The sequence below is a fragment of the Coregonus clupeaformis genome, chromosome 36 (genome assembly GCF_020615455.1).
Source record: "Coregonus clupeaformis isolate EN_2021a chromosome 36, ASM2061545v1, whole genome shotgun sequence".
Taxonomy (NCBI): domain Eukaryota; kingdom Metazoa; phylum Chordata; class Actinopteri; order Salmoniformes; family Salmonidae; genus Coregonus; species Coregonus clupeaformis.
In genome coordinates, this window is record NC_059227.1 from 639,130 (window position 1) to 662,416 (window position 23,287).

Genomic DNA, 23,287 nt, shown 5'->3' on the forward strand with positions numbered 1-23,287 from the left:
CGGAGTCATCCGACTCGCCCTGCTCCGCGTCCTCCTGGCTGTCCCCGAGGCCGGGGTCGGCGAACGGCTGGAGCCGCGCGTCAAGGGGGGGGTACTGTCATGGATTCAGCCGAGGCTGCTCTTCCTCCTTGCAGGCTTCAGCGTTCGTCGTCCCCGGAGTACTAGCTGCTGCCGATCTATGTTTCGGTGTTTGTCTTGTTTGGTCTTCATTGTTTACCCCTGTTTCCCATTATGTTGTATTGCGTTCCCTTTATCACCCTCTGTTTCTCATTGTGTATTGTGCGTAATTGTTTTTCGTATTTTCGGCAGTTGCCCATGTGTGCGGGTTGTATTGTTCCTCTCTGTATGAGGTTGCCTTTTGTACTTTGGATTTGCACTGTATCCAGTAAAGTATCTGCCAGTAGCTCGGTGTCCTACCCTTGACTTCGCCTATCGCATACACGTCGCATTGACACCTATTTGCCATCTCTTCAATGTAAGCCTACAGGAAAGCGTGTGCTCTCAGGCATGGAGGGAAGCAAAATAATTTAGCTACCCAAGAATAGCAAAGGACCCTTTACTGACTCAAACAGCCGAGCAGTCAGCCTGTTACCAACCTTTAGTAAACTTTAGGAAAAATTTGTGTTTGACCAGATACAATACAATTTCACAGTAAACAAATTAACAACAGATTTTCAGCACGCTTATATGGAAGGGCATTTAACCCTATGTACGGCACATACATAAAATGACTGATAATTGGGTGAAAGAAGTTGATAATAAAAAGATTGTGGGAGCTGTTTTGTTAGACTTCAGTGCAGCTTTTACATTCTTCTCGAACAGAATGAAAAACATTTGTCAACGGCACGTGGGCTACTACCTACTTGGAGATGGGGCCTACCCTATTCAAGCCCTTTGCTGACAATGAAAGATTCAATGACGAACAGAAGATATACAACAAGGTGTGCCACGCCAGAGTTGTTGTGGAAAATGCATTCAGGAGAATGAAGGGCAGGTTGAGATGCCCATTGAAAAGGAATGACCACAATCTGGAACTACTTAAGCAGCTGATCATGACATGCTGCATATTGTACAACCTGTGTGAGAGGCATGGCGAGCCCTACAGAAAGGCACTACTTACTGAAGACAACAGGAGTTGTAGGAGCTAATGCTCAAAACTATTCCTTTGAAGACTTCTGCTACTGACACCTTTAAGAACTAGTGTTTTTTGTCGACTTTCTTCTTGAATGTTTTCAATAAAGTTTTTTTAAGTGTCAGTTTTGTGTTTCATGAATTTTAAGCCAATCAATCATAGATTCATGTTTCAGCTTATTTCAACCTAATATGGTGGGGTGATAGCTTTGTTATTGTTTGAACATCTGGTTGGCACTTTAATAGCAACTTTTTCCATTCCCTTTCTCATAAATCTGAGAAATGGAGCTAAGGATGTTCTCATTCATAGACCGTGGAGTATTCCAGAAAACAGACTTATTATATGTTAACCAGCAGGAATAGCCCCTGGGTTTGTGCCCAGATTCGCATAAGGCATCCATTTTTGGGTTAAGGGGTGAGAATATTGTACTATGTCCATAAGGGCCCTGAGTTTTTGGTGCCAAGATGAGACATAACAAATCCAGGCATGTCACATGATTGCACAAAACACAGGGCCCTATTCATCAAATTGGAAATGTTTGGTTCCAACCGCTGTGGCTTTGTGAGACGCAGTGTGGGTGAACGGATGATCTCCACATGTGCATTCCCCACCGTAAAGCATGGAGGAGGAGGTGTTATGGTGTGGGAGTGCTTTGCTGGTGACACTGTCTGGGATTTATTTAGAATTCAAGGCACACTTAACCAGCATGGCTACCACAGCATTCTGCAGCGATACGCCATCCCATCTGGTTTGGGCTTAGTGGGACTATCATTTGTTTTTCAACAGGACAATGACCCAACACACCTCCAGGCTGTCTAAGGGCTATTTTACCAAGAAGGAGATTGATGGAGTGCTGCATCAGATGACCTGGCCTCCAGAATCCCCCAACCTCAACCCAGTTGAGATGGTTTGGGATGAGTCAGACTGCAGAGTGAAGGAAAAGCAGCCAACAAGTGCTCAGCATATGTGGGAACTCCTTCAAGACTGTTGGAAAAGCATTCCAGGTGAAGCTGGTTGAGAGAATGCCAAGAGTGTGCAAAGCTGTCATGAATGCAAAGGCTGGCTACTTTGAAGAATCTCAAATATAAAATATATTTTGATTTGGGTAACACTTTTTTGGTTACTACATGATTATGTATGTATAATTTCATAGTTTTGATGTATTTACTATTATTATACAATGTAGAAAATAGTTTTAAAAAATAAAGAAAAACCCTTGAATGAGTATGTGTGTCCAAACTTTTGACTGGTACTGTATATTATTAATTAATTGAGTGTAGAACAGGAAACATCACAAATGTCTTTGAAGTGTTTATTTCTGAGAGTGGAAATGACCCAATGTGTGCTCAAAGTACACATGCAAACTTTAAATAGAACATAGTAAATCATTCTTAAAAAATTAAAGGTAGGAACTTTACAAATAAGAAGAGACTGCAATGTGCATAAAAACAAACAGAGTGAAACAAACCATGTGAACTATGTACAAATAAGAAGTAATAAGACTGCAATGTGCATAAAAGCAAATAGTTCAAATCAAACCATGCAAACACGTGAACTATGTACAAATAAGAAGCAAGGGTGTGGACGCGACGTGGCAATTGTGTCCACCAGTCGTCCCAGGATGCAGCGGAATCCCTGGTTGAAACTGCGCCGCTCCTCAGCCCGTGCTGCAATCTCTGCAGCCCTTTCTTTTTCCTCTACTTCATATATTGAAAGTGTTGTTGTGTAGAAGTCAGCTTTATAGTAGTTCCTGGTCATTGCTCTGCAACTCCTTTAAAGCTTCAACCAAGTCTCTTCGGCCCGATTCTGACTTCCTTTTGCCTGACATAAGAAAGAATATGATCAGAATCCAATACACACCTTTGCTGTGGATGCTATGAACCACCCATGGAGGCTGGTGGTGGCTCCACGTGTCCACAAAATGAAACAAACATTGGCAATCTACAAAGTACCGTTTTTTGGTTGGTAGTGAACTGGTGAGAGAGAGAGCTGGATTGGCTGGAGAGCTGGCAAGGGTGGGGTGGGCTAGACAGCTGGTGAAGAACAATCCCGGGTGGATGGGCTCGAGCAGGAGTAGCTGGCAGTGGGCAGCACATCTTGCTCTGCATCAGAGTTTTCTACATTAGGGACAACATCAACAGAATACACAGTGTTAAATGTTTGAAAACATGGCTAGATTACCATTAGTATATTGCTAGAAACACTTTGCCAATCGGAAATCTATGCTAAGGTTTTGTGGCCCAGACGGGTTTTCTTGACCCAGATGCTAGATAAACATTAACAATTACATTTAAATTTTCGTCATTTAGCAGACGCTCTTATCCAGAGCGACTTACAAATTGGTGCATTCACCTTATGATAGCCAGTGGGACAAGCACTCTTTTTTTTTTGGGGGGGGTGTAGAAGGATTACTTTATCCTATCCCAGGTATACCTTAAAGAGGTGGGGTTTCAAGTGTCTCCGGAGGGTGGTGAGTGACTCCGCTGTCCTGGCATCGTGAGGGAGCTTGTTCCACCATTGGGGTGCCAGAGCAGCGAACAGTTTTGACTGGGCTGAGCGGGAACTGTGCTTCCGTAGAGGTAGCGGAGCCAGCAGGCCAGAGGTGGATGAACGCAATGCCCTCGTTTGGGTGTAGGGACTGATCAGAGCCTGAAGGTACGGAGGTGTCGTTCCCCTCACAGCTACGTAGGCAAGCACCATGGTCTTGTAGCAGATGCAAGCTTCAACTGGAAGCCAGTGGAGTGTGCGGAGGAGCGGGGTGACGTGAGAGAACTTGGGAAGGTTGAACACCAGACGGGCTGCGGCGTTCTGGATGAGTTGTAGGGGTTTAATGGCACAGGCAGGGAGCCCAGCCAACAGCGAGTTGCAGTAATCCAGATGGGAGATGACAAGTGCCTGGATTAGGACCTGTGCCGCTTCCTGTGTAAGGCAGGGTCGTACTCGCGAATGTTGTAGAGCATGAACATACAGGATCGGGTCACCGCCTTGATGTTAGCGGAGAACGACAGGGTGTTGTTCAGGGTCACACCAAGGCTCTTTGCACTCTGGGAGGAGGTGGTGATCCGTCATCCACACTGATATGTCTGCCAGACATGCAGAGATGCGATTCGCCACCTGGTTATCAGAAGGGGGAAAGGAGAAGATTAATTGTGTGTCGTCTGCGTAGCAATGATAGGAAAGGCCATGTGAGGATATGACAGAGCCAAGTGACTTGGTGTATAGCGAGAATAGGAGAGGGCCTAGAATTGAGCCCTGGGGGACACCAGTGGTGAGAGCACGTGGTGCGGAGACAGAGGGAGGAGAAGCAGGGAGGAGAAGGTGGCAAAGAGCTTCCTAAGGTTAGAGGCAGATGCTTGGAATTTAGAGTGGTAGAAAGTGGCTTTAGCAGCAGAAACAGAGGAAGAAAATGTGGAGAGGAGGGAGTGAAAAGATGCCAGGTCCGCAGGGAGTCTAGTTTTCCTCCATTTCCGCTCGGCTGCCCGGAGCCCTGTTCTTTGAGCTCGCAATGAGTCGTCAAGCCACGGAGCCGGAGGGGAGGACCGAGCCGGCTGGGAGGATAGGGGACATAGAGAGTCAAAGGATGCAGAAAGGGAGGAGAGGAGGGTTGAGGAGGCAGAATCAGGAGATTTGAGGGAGAAGGATTGAGCAGAGGGAAGAGATGATAGGATGGAAGAGGAGAGAGTAGTGGGAGAGAGAGAGCGAAGGTTGCGGCGGCGCATTACCATCTGAGTAGAGGCAGAGTGAGTAGTGTTGGAGGAGAGCGAGAGAGAAAATGATACAAAGTAGTGGTCGGAGACTTGGAGGGGAGTTGCAGTGAGATTAGTAGAAGAACAGCATCTAGTAAAGATGAGGTCAAGCGTGTTGCCTGCCTTGTGAGTAGGGGGGGACGGTGAGAGGGTGAGGTCAAAAGAGGAGAGGAGTGGAAAGAAGGAGGCAGAGAGAAATGAGTCAAAGGTAGACGTAGGGAGGTTAAAGTCACCCAGAACTGTGAGGGGTGTGCCATCCTCAGGAAAGGAACTTATCAAGGCGTCAAGCTCATTGAAGAACTCTCCAAGGGAACCTGGAGGGCGATAAATGACAAGGATGTTAAGCTTGAATGGGCTAGTGACTGTGACAGCATGGAATTCAAATGAGGAGATAGACAGATGGGTCAGGGGAGAAAGAGAGAATGTCCACTTGGGAGAGATGAGGATTCCTGTGCCACCACCCCGCTGACAAGATGCTCTCGGGGTATGCCAGAACACATGGTCAGACGAGGAGAGAGCAGTAGCAGTAGCAGTGTTTTTTGTGGTAATCCATGTTTCCGTCAGCGCCAAGAAGTCGAGGGACTGGGGGGTAGCATAGGCTGAGATGAACTCTGCCTTGTTGGCCGCAGAACGGCAGTTCCAGAGGCTGCCGGAGACCTGGAACTCCAAGTGGGTCGTGCGTGCAGGGACCACCAGGTTAGAGTGGCAGCAGCCGCGTTTGTACAGCCTGTGTGGAGAGGAGAGAACAGGGATAGACAGACACGTAGTTGACAGGCTACAGAAAATGGCTACAATAATCCAAAGGAGATCGGAATGAAATGAACTAAACATCTGGGAAAGCGAGAGAGCGGGGCCTCCCTCACTTACGTTTCACTGAAACACCCAAATATAACTCTCCCAACTTCCACCTCAGAAAATATAATTGTTGTAAACTATAGCGGTTCAATGTTTTCTAGGAATAGACTAACTTAGTTTATTACTAGCTAACTTGGTAGAGTATTCTTCCGTGAAAACCGTCCAGGGCACCGAATCCTATGACGCCACAGCCAATTAGCATGCCAGCCTCCAACAACACGGTTTAGCACCAATACTCGGCCACAACAAACCACCAGTGTGTCAACACGCCAAGCAGATCATTCGTGTCCGTGTCTAACGTTGTGTAAAGTTCTGGGTTAGTCCCGACAGCTTGAGCGAGTCCGTCGTCAACTTATTCAGCCAGTTAGTTAGCTAGAATAGTTAGCATACTAGGTAGCCATTGCTCTCTGCCAATGAAAAACAAACCCTCCTCCCACGGCACGAACACACAGAGAGAGCTAAGCTAACGTTAACTAGTCACCCATGTCCCGAATTCCCTTGAACGACTCTGGTTACCAGTAAGTAAAAACAAAACACAAATGTAGGTTATAACTTACCCCGAGCAGCTACTGTTAGCCAGCCAAGTGCAAAGCTAGCCACTGAATCGACTCAGCCAGTTCGCGTCAATGGGACCCAATGGGACCCAATGGGACCCATGTTGTCTAAAAAGTTATACTTTTAACTCATCTGTCCATAGAACATTCTTTCAAGAGTCTTGATGTGCTTCCAGGTGAACTGGTTAGACGAGATGAGTCCCATTATGTTTGGTGACAACCAAACACTGCATTCCATGGTAAGAACCTCATACCAACGGTCAAGCATGGTGGTTGTAGTGTGGTGGTTTGGGGATGCTTTGCTGCCTCAGAACCTAGACGACTTGCCTTAATAGAAGGAACCATGAATTCTGCTCTGTGTCAGAGAATGCTACAGGAGAATGTCAGGCTGTCTGTCTGTGAGCTGAAGCTGAAGCTGAAGCGCAGCTGGGTCATGCAGCAAGACAATGATCCAAAACACAAAATCAAGTCTACATGAAAATGGTTAAAAAGCAACAAATTTGAAGTTTTGGAATGGCATAGTCAAAGTCCAGACCTAATCCCAATTGAGATGTTGTGGTGGGACTTGAAACGAGCAGTTCATGCTTGAAAACCCAAAAATGTTGTTAAAGCAGTTCTGCATGCAAGAGTGGGCCAAGATTCCTCCACAGCGATGTGAGAGACTGATCAACAACTACAGGAAGTATTTGGTTGCAGTCACTGCAGCTAAAGGTGGCACAACCAGTTATTGAATGTAAGGGGGCAATTATGTGAATATGAAAAAAAATCAGAGTTTATGCATTTTTACATAATTGACGTTAAAGATTAAAAAATTACAATTTTTGTAAAATACAAATAATCTCCAGTTTTATAAAATAGTTTGACAACCCTGCTTGTAAGCTTTTAAATGATTCAATCTAAACTGTTTATATTTTCCAGTGATGAAGACATGGTCAACTTTGAGCACCTTTATTGGTTGAATGAGTATGTGGACAACTACAAATATCTAGGTGTCTGGTTAGACTGTAAACTCTCCTTCCAGACTCACATTAAGAATCTCCAATCCAAAGTTAAATCTAGAATCGGTTTCCTATTTCGCAACAAAGCCTCCATCACTCATGCTGCCAAACATGCCCTCGTAAAACTGACTATCCTACCGATCCTTGACTTCGGCGATGTCATTTACAAAATAGCCTCCAACACTCTACTCAGCAAATTGGATGTAGTCTATCACAGTGCCATCCGTTTTGTCTCCAAAGCCCCATATACTACCCACCACTGTGACCTGTACGCTCTTGTTGGCTGGTCCTCACTACATATTCGTCGCCAAACCCACTGGCTCCAGGCCATCTATAAATCACTGCTGGGCAAATCCCCGCCTTATCTTAGCTCATTGGTCACCATAGCAACACCCACCCGTAGTATGCGCTCCAGCAGGTATATCTCACTGGTCATCCCCAAAGCCAACACCTCCTTTGGCCGCCATTCCTTCCAGTTCTCTGCTGCCAATGACTGGAACAAATTGCAAAAATCTCTGAAGCTGGAGACACTTATCTCCCTCACTACCTTTAAGCATCAGTTGTCAGAGCACCTTACCGATCACTGCACCTGTACACAGCCCATCTGAAATTAGCCCGCCCAACTACCTCATCCCTATATTGTTATTTAATTTGCTCATTTGTACCCCAGTATCTCTATTTGCACATCATCTCTTGCACATCTATCATTCCAGTGTTAATACTAATTGTAATTATTTTGCACTATAGCCTATTTATTGCCTTACCTCCATAACTTGCTACATTTGCACACACTGTATATATATTTATTTCTGTTGTATTTTTGACTTTGTTTTGTTTTACCCCATATGTAACTCTGTGTTGTTGTTTTTATCGCACTGCTTTGCTTTATCTTGGCCAGGTCGCAGTTGTAAATGAGAACTTGTTCTCAACTGGTTTACCTGGTTAAAGAAAGGTGAAATAAATAAAAAATAAAAAATGTTTTGGCATTCAGGTCCAAAAAGTAACTTTCTTTGAACTTCTACAACAATGTATGGAGGATTTAGTTCAAATCAAAAGGGTTGCTGTCAAAAAGTGATTGATTTCAAATGAATTTAGCAATCTGCCTGTAGTTATTGAACTTAGCCTGCTGGACCCTAACCTAGGTACCAGTCTCTGTCTAGCTGACATTCCACTCCATGTACTTCTTGTCATATGCCTAATGTTTGACTAGCTGGACCCATGGATTGAGGCAAACTCTGTCATATCCAGGATGGAGTGTCATACGCACCCCTCATGATACCTGACTGCACCTTTCTATAACCTGTAATACATTACATAGACGGAAGGGACTTATTTACCCACTGGAGACTTGAAGACAGAACTTCACCCAGAGAGATGTGCATGTCATTCAAATAGACCATAGGAATAAAATGCCATTCTACTTCTTGTTAGACAGCTGAAGTTGCACTCTACACACAACTTATTTTGATTTGCTAGGTAAAGTGCAGGCATATTGCCTTTATAAGCACATCAATATGATATTTTCAGCAGAAAAATGTTTTGTCTGTGTAACACAAACATACCCATTGTCATGAGTTGCCCTCATGGGTTAAGGATCAAAGAAGGCTTGAACACCCCCTTTCCTGGGGGCCAGTTTTATGACCGGTCGTAAATTCCTTGCAGAAACGCTCTTTTCCGTGCCATGCAGTATTGGGAGAGGGAAGTTCCCTGTGGAACAAAGGAAGTCTTCCCGCCAAGACTCCAGCATCCAAAAGTGGATAATGAAACAATATTCATACTTCAAAGAATGTGGGAAATGGTCGGTGGCGACTTAAAGAACAATCATGTCAAATTCGTTACTATGTTGTGATGTCATTAAAGACGGTGGAACAACATAACTGTATCTCTGGGGGTGTACACTTTCCAGTTATGAGGTTTGCATCTAATTGTCGTATAAAATGAATGAATAAGTATAATAACAATTTTGTGAAGATAACAATGTGATTTTAGCATTCTAGATGAGATGATTGTTTCCATATTGATTTGTTCTCAGTCAGTGGCAATGCCCAGATGAGCACAAACATGATGAAATGCCCCCTTTTCTACTCAAGTATAAAACCCCTCATGACGAAATTCACCTCAGACCAAGCAGAATACGGTATAAGTCAGATGTTGCAAATGGTTGAATTTCTACCAGACCAGGAAGTGTGAAGCTGAAGCTACACGGCTTAAAATGGTTAGACCAAGAAGACCAGGAAGCCCCATGGCTTAAAATGGTTGACACTCTACAGACCAGCAGACATGAAGCGTGAGCTAAATGTTACAAAATGGTGAAACTCTGAAACTCTCAACCTCTACATGAGGTGAAGAAAAAGACAACGCACTAGACCTTAGCATTACCAGTCTGCAGCTGGCATGTATAGCCGTCTAGAGAACTTTCACTAAAGACGCGAGTTGGGAAGGACAATCCCTCTCAGACAACCGTTGGTACATCTGAAGTATCGATCCTAACAGATCAACTCTACGAATTACAGGGTACTCTGAAGTATCCATTCTAACCACCACTACGACCAGAAACTCTGGGGGGTCCCTGGGGTCTCTGGTGGGCAAACCAGAGTCCTACATCATCAACTCAACTATCGAGGACAGCTACACATAAATACATGTTGCATTTCTAATCCAAATGAGCGGGTGCTAAACATTTGTATTTCCGTGAGCATAGTTTACAAATGTCCGATAGGTGAGTTCCTTTGTCTCCCCCCTCTCTGAATCAGCCAACCCTCCTTCTACCCAAGCATTCATGCTATTGTTAGTCCAGTCCACAGGGGCCTGTTTTCACTGTATTACGTTAGTAATCAATAACCTGCAGGTTCAAGGATTATGCGACGTTCAGAATGAGACTGATAAGAGGTAATTATTTAATAAGGGACTGTTATCGAAATATGTATACACTACCGGTCAAAAGTTTTAGAACACCTACTAATTCAAGGGTTTTTCTTTATTTTTACTATTTTCTACATTGTAGAATAATAGTGAAGATATCAAAACGATGAAGTTACACATAGGGGGGTATACAGAAGATAGCCCTATTTGGTAAAAGACCAAGTCCATATTATGGCAAGAACAGCTCAAATAAGCAAAGAGAAACGACAGTCCATCATTACTTTAAGACGTGAAGGTCAGTCAATATGGAACATTTCAAGAACTTTGAAAGTTTCTTCAAGTGCAATCGCAAAAACAATAAAGCGCTATGATGAAACTGGCTCTCATGAGGACTGCCACAGGAAAGGAAGACCCAGAGATACATCTGCTGCAGAGGATAAGTTCATTAGACTTACCAGCCTCAGAAATTGCAGGCCAAATAAATGATTCATAGAGTTCAAGTAACAGACACATCTCAACATCAACTGTTCAGAGGAGACTGTGTGAATCAGGCCTTCATGGTGGAATTGCTGCAAAGAAACCAGAACTAAAGGACACCAATAAGAAGAAGAGACTTGCTTAGGCCAAGAAACACGAGCAATGGACATTAGACCGGTGGAAATGTGTCCTTTGGTCTGGAGTCCAAATTGGAGATTTTTGGTTCAAACCGCCGTGTCTTTGTGAGACGCGGTGTGGGTGAACGGATGATCTTCGCATGTGTAGTTCCCACCGTAAAGCATGGAGAAGGAGGTGTTATGGTGTGGGAGTGCTTTTCTGGTGACACTGTCTGTGATTTATTTAGAATTCAAGGCACACTTAACCAGCATGGCTACCACAGCATTCTGCAACGATACGCCATCACATCTGGTTTGCGCTTAGTGGAACTATCATTTGTTTTTCAACAGGACAATAACCCAACACACCTCCAGGCTTGCTATTCTACCAAGAAGGAGAGTGATGGAGTGCTGCATCAGATGACCTGGCCTCCGCAATCACCCGACCTCAACCAAATTGAGATGGTTTGGGATGAGTCGGACCGTAGAGTGAAGGAAATGCAGCCAACAAGTGCTCATCATATGTGGGAACTCCTTCAAGACTGTTGGAAAAGCATTCCAGGTGAAGCTGGGTGAGAGAATGCCAAGAGTGTGAAAAGCTGTCATCAAGGCAATGGGTGTCCATTTGAAGAATCTCAAATATAATATATATTTTGATTTGTTTAAAAATAAAATGGTTACTAGATGATTCCATATGTGTTACGTCATAGTTTTGATGTCTTCACTATTATTCTACAATTACAAAATAGCAAAAATAAAGAAAAACCCTTGACTGAGTAGTGCATAACTTTTGACCGGTAGTGTAATGGACATACACAAAATAGTCAAAATTGGTGAAGTGAAATGAAAAAGATAACTTGTTTCAAGAAATTCTAAAACATAAATAATGGAAAAATGGTGCGTGCATTTGTATTCACCCCCTTGCTATGAAGCCCCTAAATAAGATCTGGTGTAACCAATTACCATCAGAAGTCACATAATTAGTCAAATAAAGTCCACCTGTGTGCAATCTAAGTGTCACATGATCTGTCACATGATATCAGTATATATACACCTGTTCTGAAAGGCCCCATAGTCTGCAATACAACTAAGCAAGGGGCACCACCAAGCAAACGGCACCATGAAGACCAAGTAACTCTCCAAACAGGTCAGGGACAAAGATGTGGAGAAGTACAGATCAGGGTTGGGTTATAACCGAAACTTTGAACATCCCACGGAGCACCAATAAATCCTTTATAAAAAAAATGGAAAGAATATGGCACCAGAACAAACCTGCCAAGAGAGGGCCACCCACCAACACTCAAGGACCAGACAAGGAGGGCATTAATCAGAGAGGCAACAAAAATACCAAAGATAACCCTGAAGGAGCTGCAAAGCTCCACAGCAGAGATTGGAATATCTGTCCATAGGACCACTTTAAGGCGTACACTCCACAGATCTGGGCTTTATGGAAGAGTGGGCAGAAAAAAGCTGTTGCTTAAAGAAAACAATAAGCAAACACGTTTTCGCCAAAAGGCATGTGGGAGACTCCCCAAACATATGGAAGAAGGTACTCTGGTCAGATGAGACAAAAATTGAGCTTTTTGGCCATCAAGGAAAACGCTATGTCTGGCGCAAACCCAACACCTCTCACCACCCCGAGAACACCATCCCTACAGTGAAGCATGGTGGTGGCAGCATCATGCTGTGGGGATGTTTTTCATCGGCAGGGACTGGGAAACTGGTCAGAATTGAAGGAATGATGGATGGCGCTAAATACAGGGGAATTCTTGAGGGAAACCTGTTTCAGTCTTCCAGAGATTTGAGACTGGGACGGAGGTTCACCTTCCAGCAGAACAATGACCCTAAGCATACTGTGGTTTAAGGGGAAACATTGAAATGTCTTAGAATGACCTAGTCAAAGCCCAGACCTCAATCCAATTGAGAATCTGTGGTATGACTCAAACATTGCTGTACACCAGTGGAACCCATCCACCTTGAAGGAGCTGGAGCAGTTTTGCCTTGAAGAATGGGCAAAAATCCCAGTGGCTAGGTGTGCCAAGCTGATAGAGACATACCCCAAGAGACTTGCAGCTGTAATTGCTGCAAAAGGTGGCTCTACAAAGTGTTGACTTTTGTTTGTTTCACAATAAAAAATATTTTGCATCTTCAAGGTGGTATGTTGTGTAAATCAAATGATACAAAAAAATCATTTTAATTCCAGGTTGTAAGGTTACAAAATAGGAAAAATGCCAAGGGGGGTGAATACATTCGCAAGCCACTGTATATCTAAGAGTTTAATTCAGGAGATAGCAACTCGTTAAACAACTTCTTCGGTGCTGCCCCAAATTCCTAATAAGTTACTTGTTACATGATTAATTGAATCGAGTGACAATTAAACATAGTTAGGTGAATCGATAAATAACAGTCAACATATTAATATAAGTCACGTCACGACACCATCGATCTTTAGCTGATAAATGTATCTATACTCAAGCTGGGCGATGCTTTCGAACAACTGTGATAGACCATGTTGTTGTTCATGGAATGACAATGAGGGAAGCAGGACAAAGAGTACAACCCAATTTGAGCAGATTCTCTGTGGCCACCATAATCAGGACATTCAGAGAAGAGAACAGGTAATTGTTTCTTTTTATTTTGGTCATTGAAAGTTTACTGTATAGATTTGATTCAGTACATCACTTTGTCAATAGAAAGGGGACTGGGTGGAAAAAATGAATAATTTTCTTACCATACAATATTTTACGTATAGAAGTAATGTCCATTACTATTTTTACTGTATGTATACGTTTGTAAGTGCATTTTCCCTTTTTGTAGAATTGCAAGACTACCACATGAGGGTGGAAGGCCTGCTATGTTCTCCCAACAGTAAGAGGCTCTCATTGTTCATATGGTCCTTCAAAACAATGCCATCCGACTGCGTGAAATAGAGCAAAGAGTTGTTGAACACAATGTAAACTTTGAAGGAATCAACAGTGTCAGCCTTTCTACCATTGACTGTGTCCTCCAGCGCAAACAGGGTACGCATGAAGCAAGTGTACAGAGTACCCTTTGAGCGCAACTCAGAAATGGTCAAAGATCTACGATTTCAGTATGTGCAGGTAAGTGTACACTAAGACACTTTCAGCGCTGATGCTTACAGTACAATGCTATGCTACTAGCCTACTGTTACTGTAAACTACACTATATTGTAGTGTATGTAAATCAGGAGGGCATACAAATGCACTATTGCAGAAGTCTGTCTTTCTGTATCACTTACTAAACTACTTATTTATCTATTTTTATATAGAGAGAGTGTTTGAATTGGATTACATGGAAAGGCCCCATGAATACATTTTTGTAGATGAAGCAGTGTTCAATCTGGTGAAGAGGATAAGGAGAGGCAGGAACATAATTGGCCAACGTGCCATTGTGGAAGTCCCTGGCCAGCGTGGTGGCAATGTCACCGTTTGTGCAGCCATAAGTACGTGGGGTTCTCCAACATCATGCAACCCTGGGGCCATATAACACTGAACATCTTCTTACATTTCTGGGTGGTCTTCGGGATGTTTTGTTTGAACGTGAGCAGCAGGATCATCAGCAGGCAGTGCATCCTGTCTATGTCGTGGTTTGGGACAATGTCAGCTTTCACCGTGGTGTCCAGACACGCGAGTGGTTCAACATCAACCAGCGATTCATAAATGTTTGCCTTCAACCATACAGCCCTTTCCTCAACCCAATAGAATAGTTTTTCTCTGCGTGGCGGTGGAAGGTCTATGACCGAAACCCATATACCAGGGAAAATATCTTACAGGCAATGGAATTTGCCTGTGTTGACATAGGTGTGGAGTGTTGTCAAGGCTGGATCTGGCACACCAGAGGGTTTTTCCCCCGTTGCCTGGCAAGGGCCAATGTTGCTTGTGATGTGGATGAAGTCCTCTGGCCAGAACCAACACAAAGACGTGATGCTGAGGCAGAATGAATCTCTCATTGACTTTGATTTCGAAGCTGCACAACATTTCTGAGTGTACTGTAATGTGCTTTTCATTTAGAGTTTTCTTTGTTCTTTGGGCTTTTGCAGTTGGACTACTGTATTTTTATGCAAGTGCTGAATATACAGACATTCAATACTGTATTACTTGCAGTACTGACAAGTGTCAATGTGCAGCGGTAGGACGGAGTCAGGCGCAGGACAAAGAACTGAGTAAACAATGTACTTTACTCAAAAATAAATAACACTAATTTCCACACAGGGAAAACACACCAGCTCACAAAAGTCTCAGACACAAAACAAAGAACAAACATCTACAAAACCATGTGGGAACCAGAGTGTTAAATAGGGAAATAATATAATGTAATGGGAACCAGGTGTGTACATTCAAGACAAAGCAAATGGAAAAAGAAACGTAAATCGGTGGCAGCTAGAAAGCTGGTGACGACAACCGCCGAACGCCGCCCGAACAAGGAGAGGCAACAACTTCAGCGGAAGTCATGAGAGTACCCTCCCCTTGACACGCGGCTCCAGCAGCACGCCGACACCGGCCTCGGGGACGACCTGGAGGACGAGGCGCAGGACGTTCCGGGTGGAGACGGTAAAATTCCTGCACTAAGGAAGGGTCCAGGATGTCCTCCACCGGCACCCAGCATCTCTCCTCCGGACCGTACCCCTCCCACTCCACGAGGTACTGAAGACCCCTCGCCTGACGCCTTGAGTCGATGATGGCTCGTACAGTATAAACCGGGACCCCCTCGATGTCCAGAGGGGGCGGAGGAACCTCCCGCACCTCAGACTGCTGGAGCGGACCTGCCACCACCGGCCTGAGGAGAGACACATGGAACGAGGGGTTACTACGGTAATCAGGGGGGAGCTGTAACCTATAGCATACCTCGTTCAGTCTCCTCAGGACTTTAAATGGCCCCACAAACCGCGGACCCAGCTTCCGGCAGGGCAGGTGAAGGGGCAGATTTCGGGTCGAGAGCCAGACCTGGTCCTCCGGTGCATACGCCGGGGCCTCACTGCCGTGGCGGTCGGCGCTCGCCTTCTGATTTCTGATGGCCCGTTGCAGGCGCATATGGGCAGCGTCCCATGTCTCTTCCGAGCACCGAAACCATTCATCCACCGCAGGTGCCTCGATCTGGCTCAGATGCCACGGTGCCAGGACCGGCTGATAACCTAGTACACACTGAAATGGAGACATGTTAGTGGAGAGGTGGCAAAGGGAGTTTTGGGCCATCTCTGCCCAGGGGATGAAAGCCGCCCACTACCCCGGCCGGTCCTGGCAATAGGACCACAGAAACCTACCCACATCCTTGTTAACTCTCTCCACCTGCCCATTACTCTCGGGGTGAAAACCTGAGGTCAGGCTGACCGAGACCCCCAGACATTCCATGAACGCTCTCCAGACCCTCGATGTTATCTGGGGACCCCGATCAGACACTATATCCTCAGGCACCCCGTAGTCCCTATGGCCCTACAGACAGGGCCTCCGCAGTCTGTAGGGCCATAGGGAGACCGGGCAAAGGAAGGAGATGGCAGGACTAAGAAAACCGATCCACAACGACCAGGATCGTGGTGTTACCTTGTGACGGAGGAAGATCCGTCACGAAGTCCACCGATAGGTGTGACCATGGCCGTTGTGGAACGGGTAGGGGTAGTAATTTCCCTCTAGGCAGGTGTCTAGGTGCCTTGCACTGGGCGCACACCGAGCAGGAGGAAACATAAACCCTCACGTCCTTAGCTAAAGTGGGCCACCAGTACTTCCTACTAAGACAGCGCACTGTCCGACCGATGCCAGGATGACCAGAGGAGGGTGACGTGTGGGCCCAACAGATCAATCGATCGTGGACATCAGACAGAACGTACAGAAGCCCAACTGGACACTGGGTGGGAGTGGGCTCCGTACGTAACGCCCGCTCGATGTCCGCGTCAACCTCCCATACCACCGGTGCTACCAGGCAAGAAGCCGGAAGTATGGGAGTGGGATCCGTGGACCGCTCCTCTGTGTCATACATCCGGGACAGTGCGTCTGCCTTAGCGTTCCGGGAACCTGGTCTGTAGGATAGGGTGAGAACAAAACGGGTGAAAAACATGGCCCACCTTGCCTGGCGAGGGTTCAGTCACCTCGCCACCCGGATGTACTCCAGATTGCGGTGGTCAGTCCAAATGAGGAAAGGGTGTTTAGCCCCCTCAAGCCAATGCCTCCACGCCTTCAGAGCGGTCCCCCACATCTTAGTTTCGCTCCGCCGGGCTGAGCTTCTTCGAAAAGAAAGCACAGGGGCAGAGCTTTGGTGGCGTACCCGAGCGCTGAGACAGCACAGCTCCTATCCCAGCCTCGGACGCGTCCACCTCTACTATGAATGCCAAAGAGGGATCAGTATGAGCCAGCACGGGAGCCGAGGTAAACAGAGCCTTCAGGTGATCAAAAGCCCTGTCCGCCCCAGCTGACCACTGCAGTCGCACCGGTCCCCCCTTCAGCAAGGAGGTAATGGGAGCCGCTACCTGACCAAAGCCCCGGATAAACCTCTGGTAGTAGTTGGCAAACCCTAAGAACCGCTGCACCTCCTTTACCGTGGTTGGAGTCGGCCAATTACGCATGGCTGAAATGTGGTCATTCTCCATCTCCACCCCTGACGCAGACAGGCGGTACCCTAGGAAGGAGACGGACTGTTGGAAGAACAGATATTTCTCAGCCTTGACGTACAGGTCATGCTCCAACAGTCGACCAAGCACCTTGCGCACCAGGGACACATGCTCGGCGCGTGTAGTGGAGTATATTAGAATGTCATCTATATACACCACTACACCCTGCCCTTGCAGGTCCCTGAAAATCGCGTCTACGAAGGATTGGAAGACTGATGGAGCATTCATCAACCCGTACGGCATGACGAGGTACTCATAGTGCCCAGAGGTGGTACTAAATGCCGTCTTCCACTCATCCCCCTCCCGGATACGCACCAAGTTGTAAGCGTTCCTGAGATCCAATTTGGTGAAGAAGCGCGCCCCGTGCAATGACTCTGTCACACTGGCTATGAGAGGCAGTGGGTAACTGTACTTCACGCTGATCTGATTTAGACCTCGATAGTCAATGCACAGGCGTAAACCTCCATCCTTCTTATTCACAAAAAAGAAACTTGAGGAGGCAGGTGAAGTGGAAGGCCGAATGTATCCCTGTGCCAGAGTTTCGGCGACATATGTTTCCATAGCCGCCGTCTCCTCCTGAGACAGAGGATACACATGACTTCGGGGAAGCGCAGCGCCTACTTGGAGGTTTATCGCACAATCCCCCTGTCGATGGGGTGGTAGTTGAGTCGCCTTCTTTTTACAGAAGGCGAGAGCCAAATCGGCATATTCGGGGGGAATGTGCATAGTGGAGACCTGGTTTGGACTCTCCACCGTAGTTGAACCTATGGAAACACCTACACACCTCCCTGAGCACTGACGTGACCATCCCTTGAGAGCCCTATGTTGCCACGAAATAGTGGGGTCATGAGAGGCCAACCAGGGAAGCCCCAACACCACAGGAAACACAGGAGAATTGATCAGGAAGAGACTAATTCTCTCCACATGACCCTCCTGCGTTTTCATACATAGTGGAGCTGTGACCTCCCTAATCAGGCCCGACCCTAAAGGACGACTATCTAAGGCATGTACAGGGAAGGGCACATCAACAGGAACAATAGGGATCCCTAATCTACGTGCAAATGAACGGTCAATAAAGTTCCCAGCTGCGCCTGAACCTACTAGCGCCTTATGCTGGGAATGCGGGGAAAACTCAAGAAATTATATGCATACACACATGTGCGCAACAGGGAGCTCTGGGTGAGTCGGGTGCCTACTCACCTGGGATGATCCACCAGTGCCCTGCCTGCTGCCTCAACTCCCTGGGGAACCTCCCCAGCACCGACCAGCAGTGTGCCCTCTGCGGCCACAGTTGGTTCAGGAAACGGCCCCCCCTCCGGTCACCCTTAGAGCAGCACTTCCGAGCACCATAGGGGTAGGATCGGAGGTGCTGGGGGATGGAATGGACGGACCCTGACCTGGACGTCCGCGGGTGGCCAACAGGTTATCCAGCCGTATAAATAAATCCACCAGCTGGTCGAGGGTAAGGGTGGTGTCCCTGCATGCCAGCTCCCGACGAACGTCCTCACGTAGACTACACCGGTAATGCTCGATCAGGGCCCTCTCATTCCATCCCGCGCTGGCAGCCAAGGTCCTATGCGCTCCTCTTCCCCTGTCTGAGGTGGAACAAGCGTTCCCCCACCGCTCTCCCCTCAGGTGGATGATCGAAGACCGCCTGTAAGCGGCAGGTGAAATCCTCATAGCGAACCAACGCTGCATCTATTCCTCCCCATTCGGCGTTGGCCCACTCAAGCGCTCTCCCCGACAGATAGGAGATGAGGGCGGACACGCTCTTGTATCCCGAGGGAGCCGAGTGGATGGTCGCCAGGTAGAGCTCCACCTGGAGCAGGAACCCCTGGCACCCGGCAGCCATCCCATCATATGCCCTCGGGAGCGAGAGCCGAATCCCACTGGGTCCAGGTGACGGAGGGGTGGACATCGGTGTGGGTTGATTACTATACTTTTTGTTTTAATTGCAAAATGCGTTTACTATATACAACATTTTTTCTGTAACTACATGCCCTGGACGCTGTGTTCTCAATTGTTTTATATAGTGTCTAATGAACGTTCTGTAGTGTTTATATATTGACTGGCTCTGTGTATGATCTGAAAGCATTGTTTGATTTTGAGCACCTTCAACTGGGGGTTGCCCACGTCCTGAGTAGCATTGTGACCAAATGACGTCATTGCTCACACACCCTCACATACCTACTGTGCTCAGCACATGCTTCACTGTAACCTGCAAAGATAATGCTACATGCTAGAGCTGGGACGATAAGCCGAAAATGATCAACATTGACCATACCGATCACTTATCGCAAGCATTTTGCTGATATTGTTCATTACGATAAGTAGCCTATACTAGAGAAATGTGAAGTTTGAAATGAAATAAGTTTGCTAATATGAGTGATTGTTAATGTGACAATTGACGGCTACAACCATCAAACTAGTAGTAGTAGTTTAAAGAATAATACAAAAATAAACTGTGGTGCACATTAATGTTATAAAGATGTCATTCTATTTATCGTTATCGCATCAATTCATGCAATTTATCGCAATATGGATTTTTTTTTATATCGCCAAGTTCTATTACATGTACAGCAATCACACTCTCACACACGCACCTGTACAGACACACACCATCTGCTCTCTGCTCGTCATCCTAAAAACACTAGTGCCCTGACCTTCTTCAGCTGGCAGATCTTATCCTGACCCTACCAGCCTCCACAGCTGGCTGTGAGCGTGGCTTAAACCTGATGAAACTGAAGGCAACTGGAGGTCAGGCCTAAAGTCAGACATGCTCTCAGATCTACTAACTGTACAGCTTTCAACTCCCTCCATAGAAGATTTTGACCCCACCCGAACCATTTAGCTGTGGCATCAAGCCAGCATCTGGTCCAGAAGGCCAGACTTCATGGAGCAGAGAGAAGCAAGAGAGAGAAGAGCTAGCAAGACGGAGGAGGAGGAGTTTGAAGAGGAGCCTAAAGAGGAGAACTAGCCTTAATCAATTTTGTGGCTTGATGCCACAGCTTTTATGGAGTCAGTCAGTGTATTATTTAGATTTAGAATTTAGAACTTTACCGGTTTATGGAAATAGTGTTGTTTGAGATCATGTTCCAGTTTACCCAAGGAATTTTTATGGAAACGATATCGTTTAAGTTAGCGTTATTAAATTCCAGTTACGAACTATGATGAGTTTTATGACATTGATATGCTATTTTATGTAAATATGTTGTGCTAGGAAGGTCCATATTCTAGCATGTATTTGGTGACTTTGTGTTACAATACTATTGCTAACAGTTTTTATGGAGTCAGTCAGTGTATTATTTAGATTGAGAATTTAGAACTTTACCGGTTTATGGAAATAGTGTTGTTTGAGTTAGAGATATCATATTCCAGTTTTTCCAAGGTATTTTTATTAAAATTATATCATTTAAGTTAGAATAATTATATTCCAGTTATAAATAATTGTTTTGGGACTGAAACCAATTGTATTGTTTTTCATATTTATGTATTAATACATTTGTGCATTGAAATGTGTATTCACCAGTAGGCATGTACCAAAACTGCTCATCGCTACTTGAATTACAACATTACTAGTAAATGTTTTTGTTTTTTTATGAGGGAATGGCAATATACTGCCACCTGGTGGCAATTAGAAACAATTGCATAATAAGACCTATTACAAATTGAAGAAAATAAAAACGTATAAAATAATTACAAATATTATTGCTTGAAAAAGTACTTGAAAGTCCTTGAATTTGACTTGTCACTGTACGAACCCTGACACACACACACACACACACACACACACACACACACACACACACACACACACACACACACACACACACACACACACACACACACACTACACACACATACACACACACACACAGAGAGAGAGGGGCGAGGAGAAAGGTAGGAGGAGAGGGACAGGGGTAAGAGGAGGAGAGAGGGGTTGGAGGAAAGGGATGCGTTTCTGTGATTTATCTTAAATATTTATTACCATACATTTTCAGAAAAGAAATTGCCTGGTAAAACATGTAAGTGACAGGTAAAATTTGGGCATCCACCAGCCACTGTGGCTAATTTCCCACCCTGACCATGATGGTTAAAAGTGTGGAGCCTTCAGGGTCATTACATGAGCGAGAGAGAGAGAGAGAGACGAGAGAGAGAGAGAGAGCGAGAGAGAGAGAGAGACTTTATGCTATTTTTATCAGCACAGCTCTGGAGCAACCAAACATCACTAAATCTACAGCCCCTCATCCACCCACCCACCCACCCACACAAAGCACTAGACAGAGACAAAGACATGAGGAGAGGAGAGGAGAGGAGAGGAGAGGAGAGGAGAGGAGAGGAGAGGAGAGGAGAGGAGAGGAGAGGAGAGGAGAGGAGAGGAGAGGAGAGGAGAGGAGAGGAGAGGAGAGGAGAGGAGAGGAGAGGAGAGGAGAGGAGAGTGGTCTGTCGCTCCTTTCTCTGTTAAAGTCATTAGTAGGGAATAGGGATAGTGACAGCGGGTGGCCACAGACAGAGACAGGAATACGAGAGCCTCGGCCACTGTCACTAGCAGGCTGTGACATGTTCACAGCTGGCGCAGGCACAGATCGTATAGAAGACCACGGAACATACACACACGTACAATTCCCAGAACATGTCAAATGCTGTGTGGGTGAGAGAGAGCATGCTGGATGAGCACTTAGTCCTGAAGCACCATTGGAAAGATAATGAAAAACATCTTGTATTAGCTAAATTAATAGTGGATAGCTAATTATTTCACAACAAGGACCAACATCAATACACTAATTTAGCTCAATAAACAACAGCCTCCTGGAACATCTAGACAAACAACCTCCACACACAATAGCCAACAGTGTGTTTGTGGACAGGGAAAACGCCATATTAGCAGTACAGCTAGCCACATGTCAATGTCAATAGACGTCAGTTCACCATGAGTAACTGTGTCAGGCTATTGTACATGCAAACATATATTAGTGAAATATGAGTGTGTATTACAGACACACATATACACACACATAATATACATTGGTATGACTGTGTACACACGGAAACACGTATGAATACCTCAGTATACTATAGAGGACAAGTTGAACATACAGCTTCAGTGACAGTATAAGAAGATACCGATTAGAAGCAACTTACATAGTTCATCTAGAATATACATGATCACAGAGAGAGCTGGCCACCTCTTCAGTACCACCACAGACCTAGAGTTAACGCTATAAGAGTACTGCCTACATGCATGAGATACCTTACAGACTGTCTGGATCAGTGGCTGTCACTGGGAAGATAAGAAAACCATGCAATTTGGAGAATGTAGGAAAACTGGATCAACGGAGGATGATTGACATGGCACGGGCGAGCACACACACACAATAAATGATAGTTGGCATTCTTACCGTACATCGATCACGATCCTGAAGTGTTTCACTATCTGCCTGCAGCCTCTCTGATGCAGTGACGGTTAATCATACACACACACACACAGACACACACACACAACACACACACACACACCGCTGTGCAAACAGGCACAGAAAAATACACACACAGTGTTCTCTGGGAATAATACACACGTGTGCAAGGTCACATACTCGCAATACTCACATACTCGCAAGCTTGCTCCCTGCAATAAAAATGCACACACACACATGCCCTCTCACACGCGAGCGCGGTTATGAGAAGACTGACTGACAAACAGACAGCGTCAGAGAGCTCGGTCTCGAAAGAATGACACCGATTTCACACACACACCTCCCCTCCAATCACCATTCACACACAAGAGAGGGGAAGAGAGGGGGAGGAAAACTTCTCTGTGCTGCAGCAGTTTTGAGGGAGAAACCCTCCCACCCACTCACTCTTCTCTCTCTCTTCCCTCTCTCTTCCCTCTCTCTTCCCTCTCCCTTCATCACCCAATTTTCACCCCTC

General features: G+C 45.7%; 1 long non-coding RNA gene across 2 annotated transcripts; it reads right to left on the reverse strand.

Moving 5' to 3' along the window:
* Positions 1-2,448: 2,448 nt before the first annotated feature.
* LOC121552691 lies at positions 2,449-23,054 on the reverse strand. 2 transcript variants are annotated; one of them, XR_005997286.1, is made up of 3 exons: positions 22,759-23,054; positions 3,085-3,249; positions 2,449-2,953 (listed from the first exon to the last, which is right to left on the reverse strand). It is a non-coding gene; the product is annotated as an uncharacterized LOC121552691 (long non-coding RNA). The 2 variants fall into 2 exon arrangements; XR_005997287.1 differs by lacking the exon at positions 22,759-23,054 and adding an exon at positions 3,566-3,602.
* Positions 23,055-23,287: the final 233 nt, after the last annotated feature.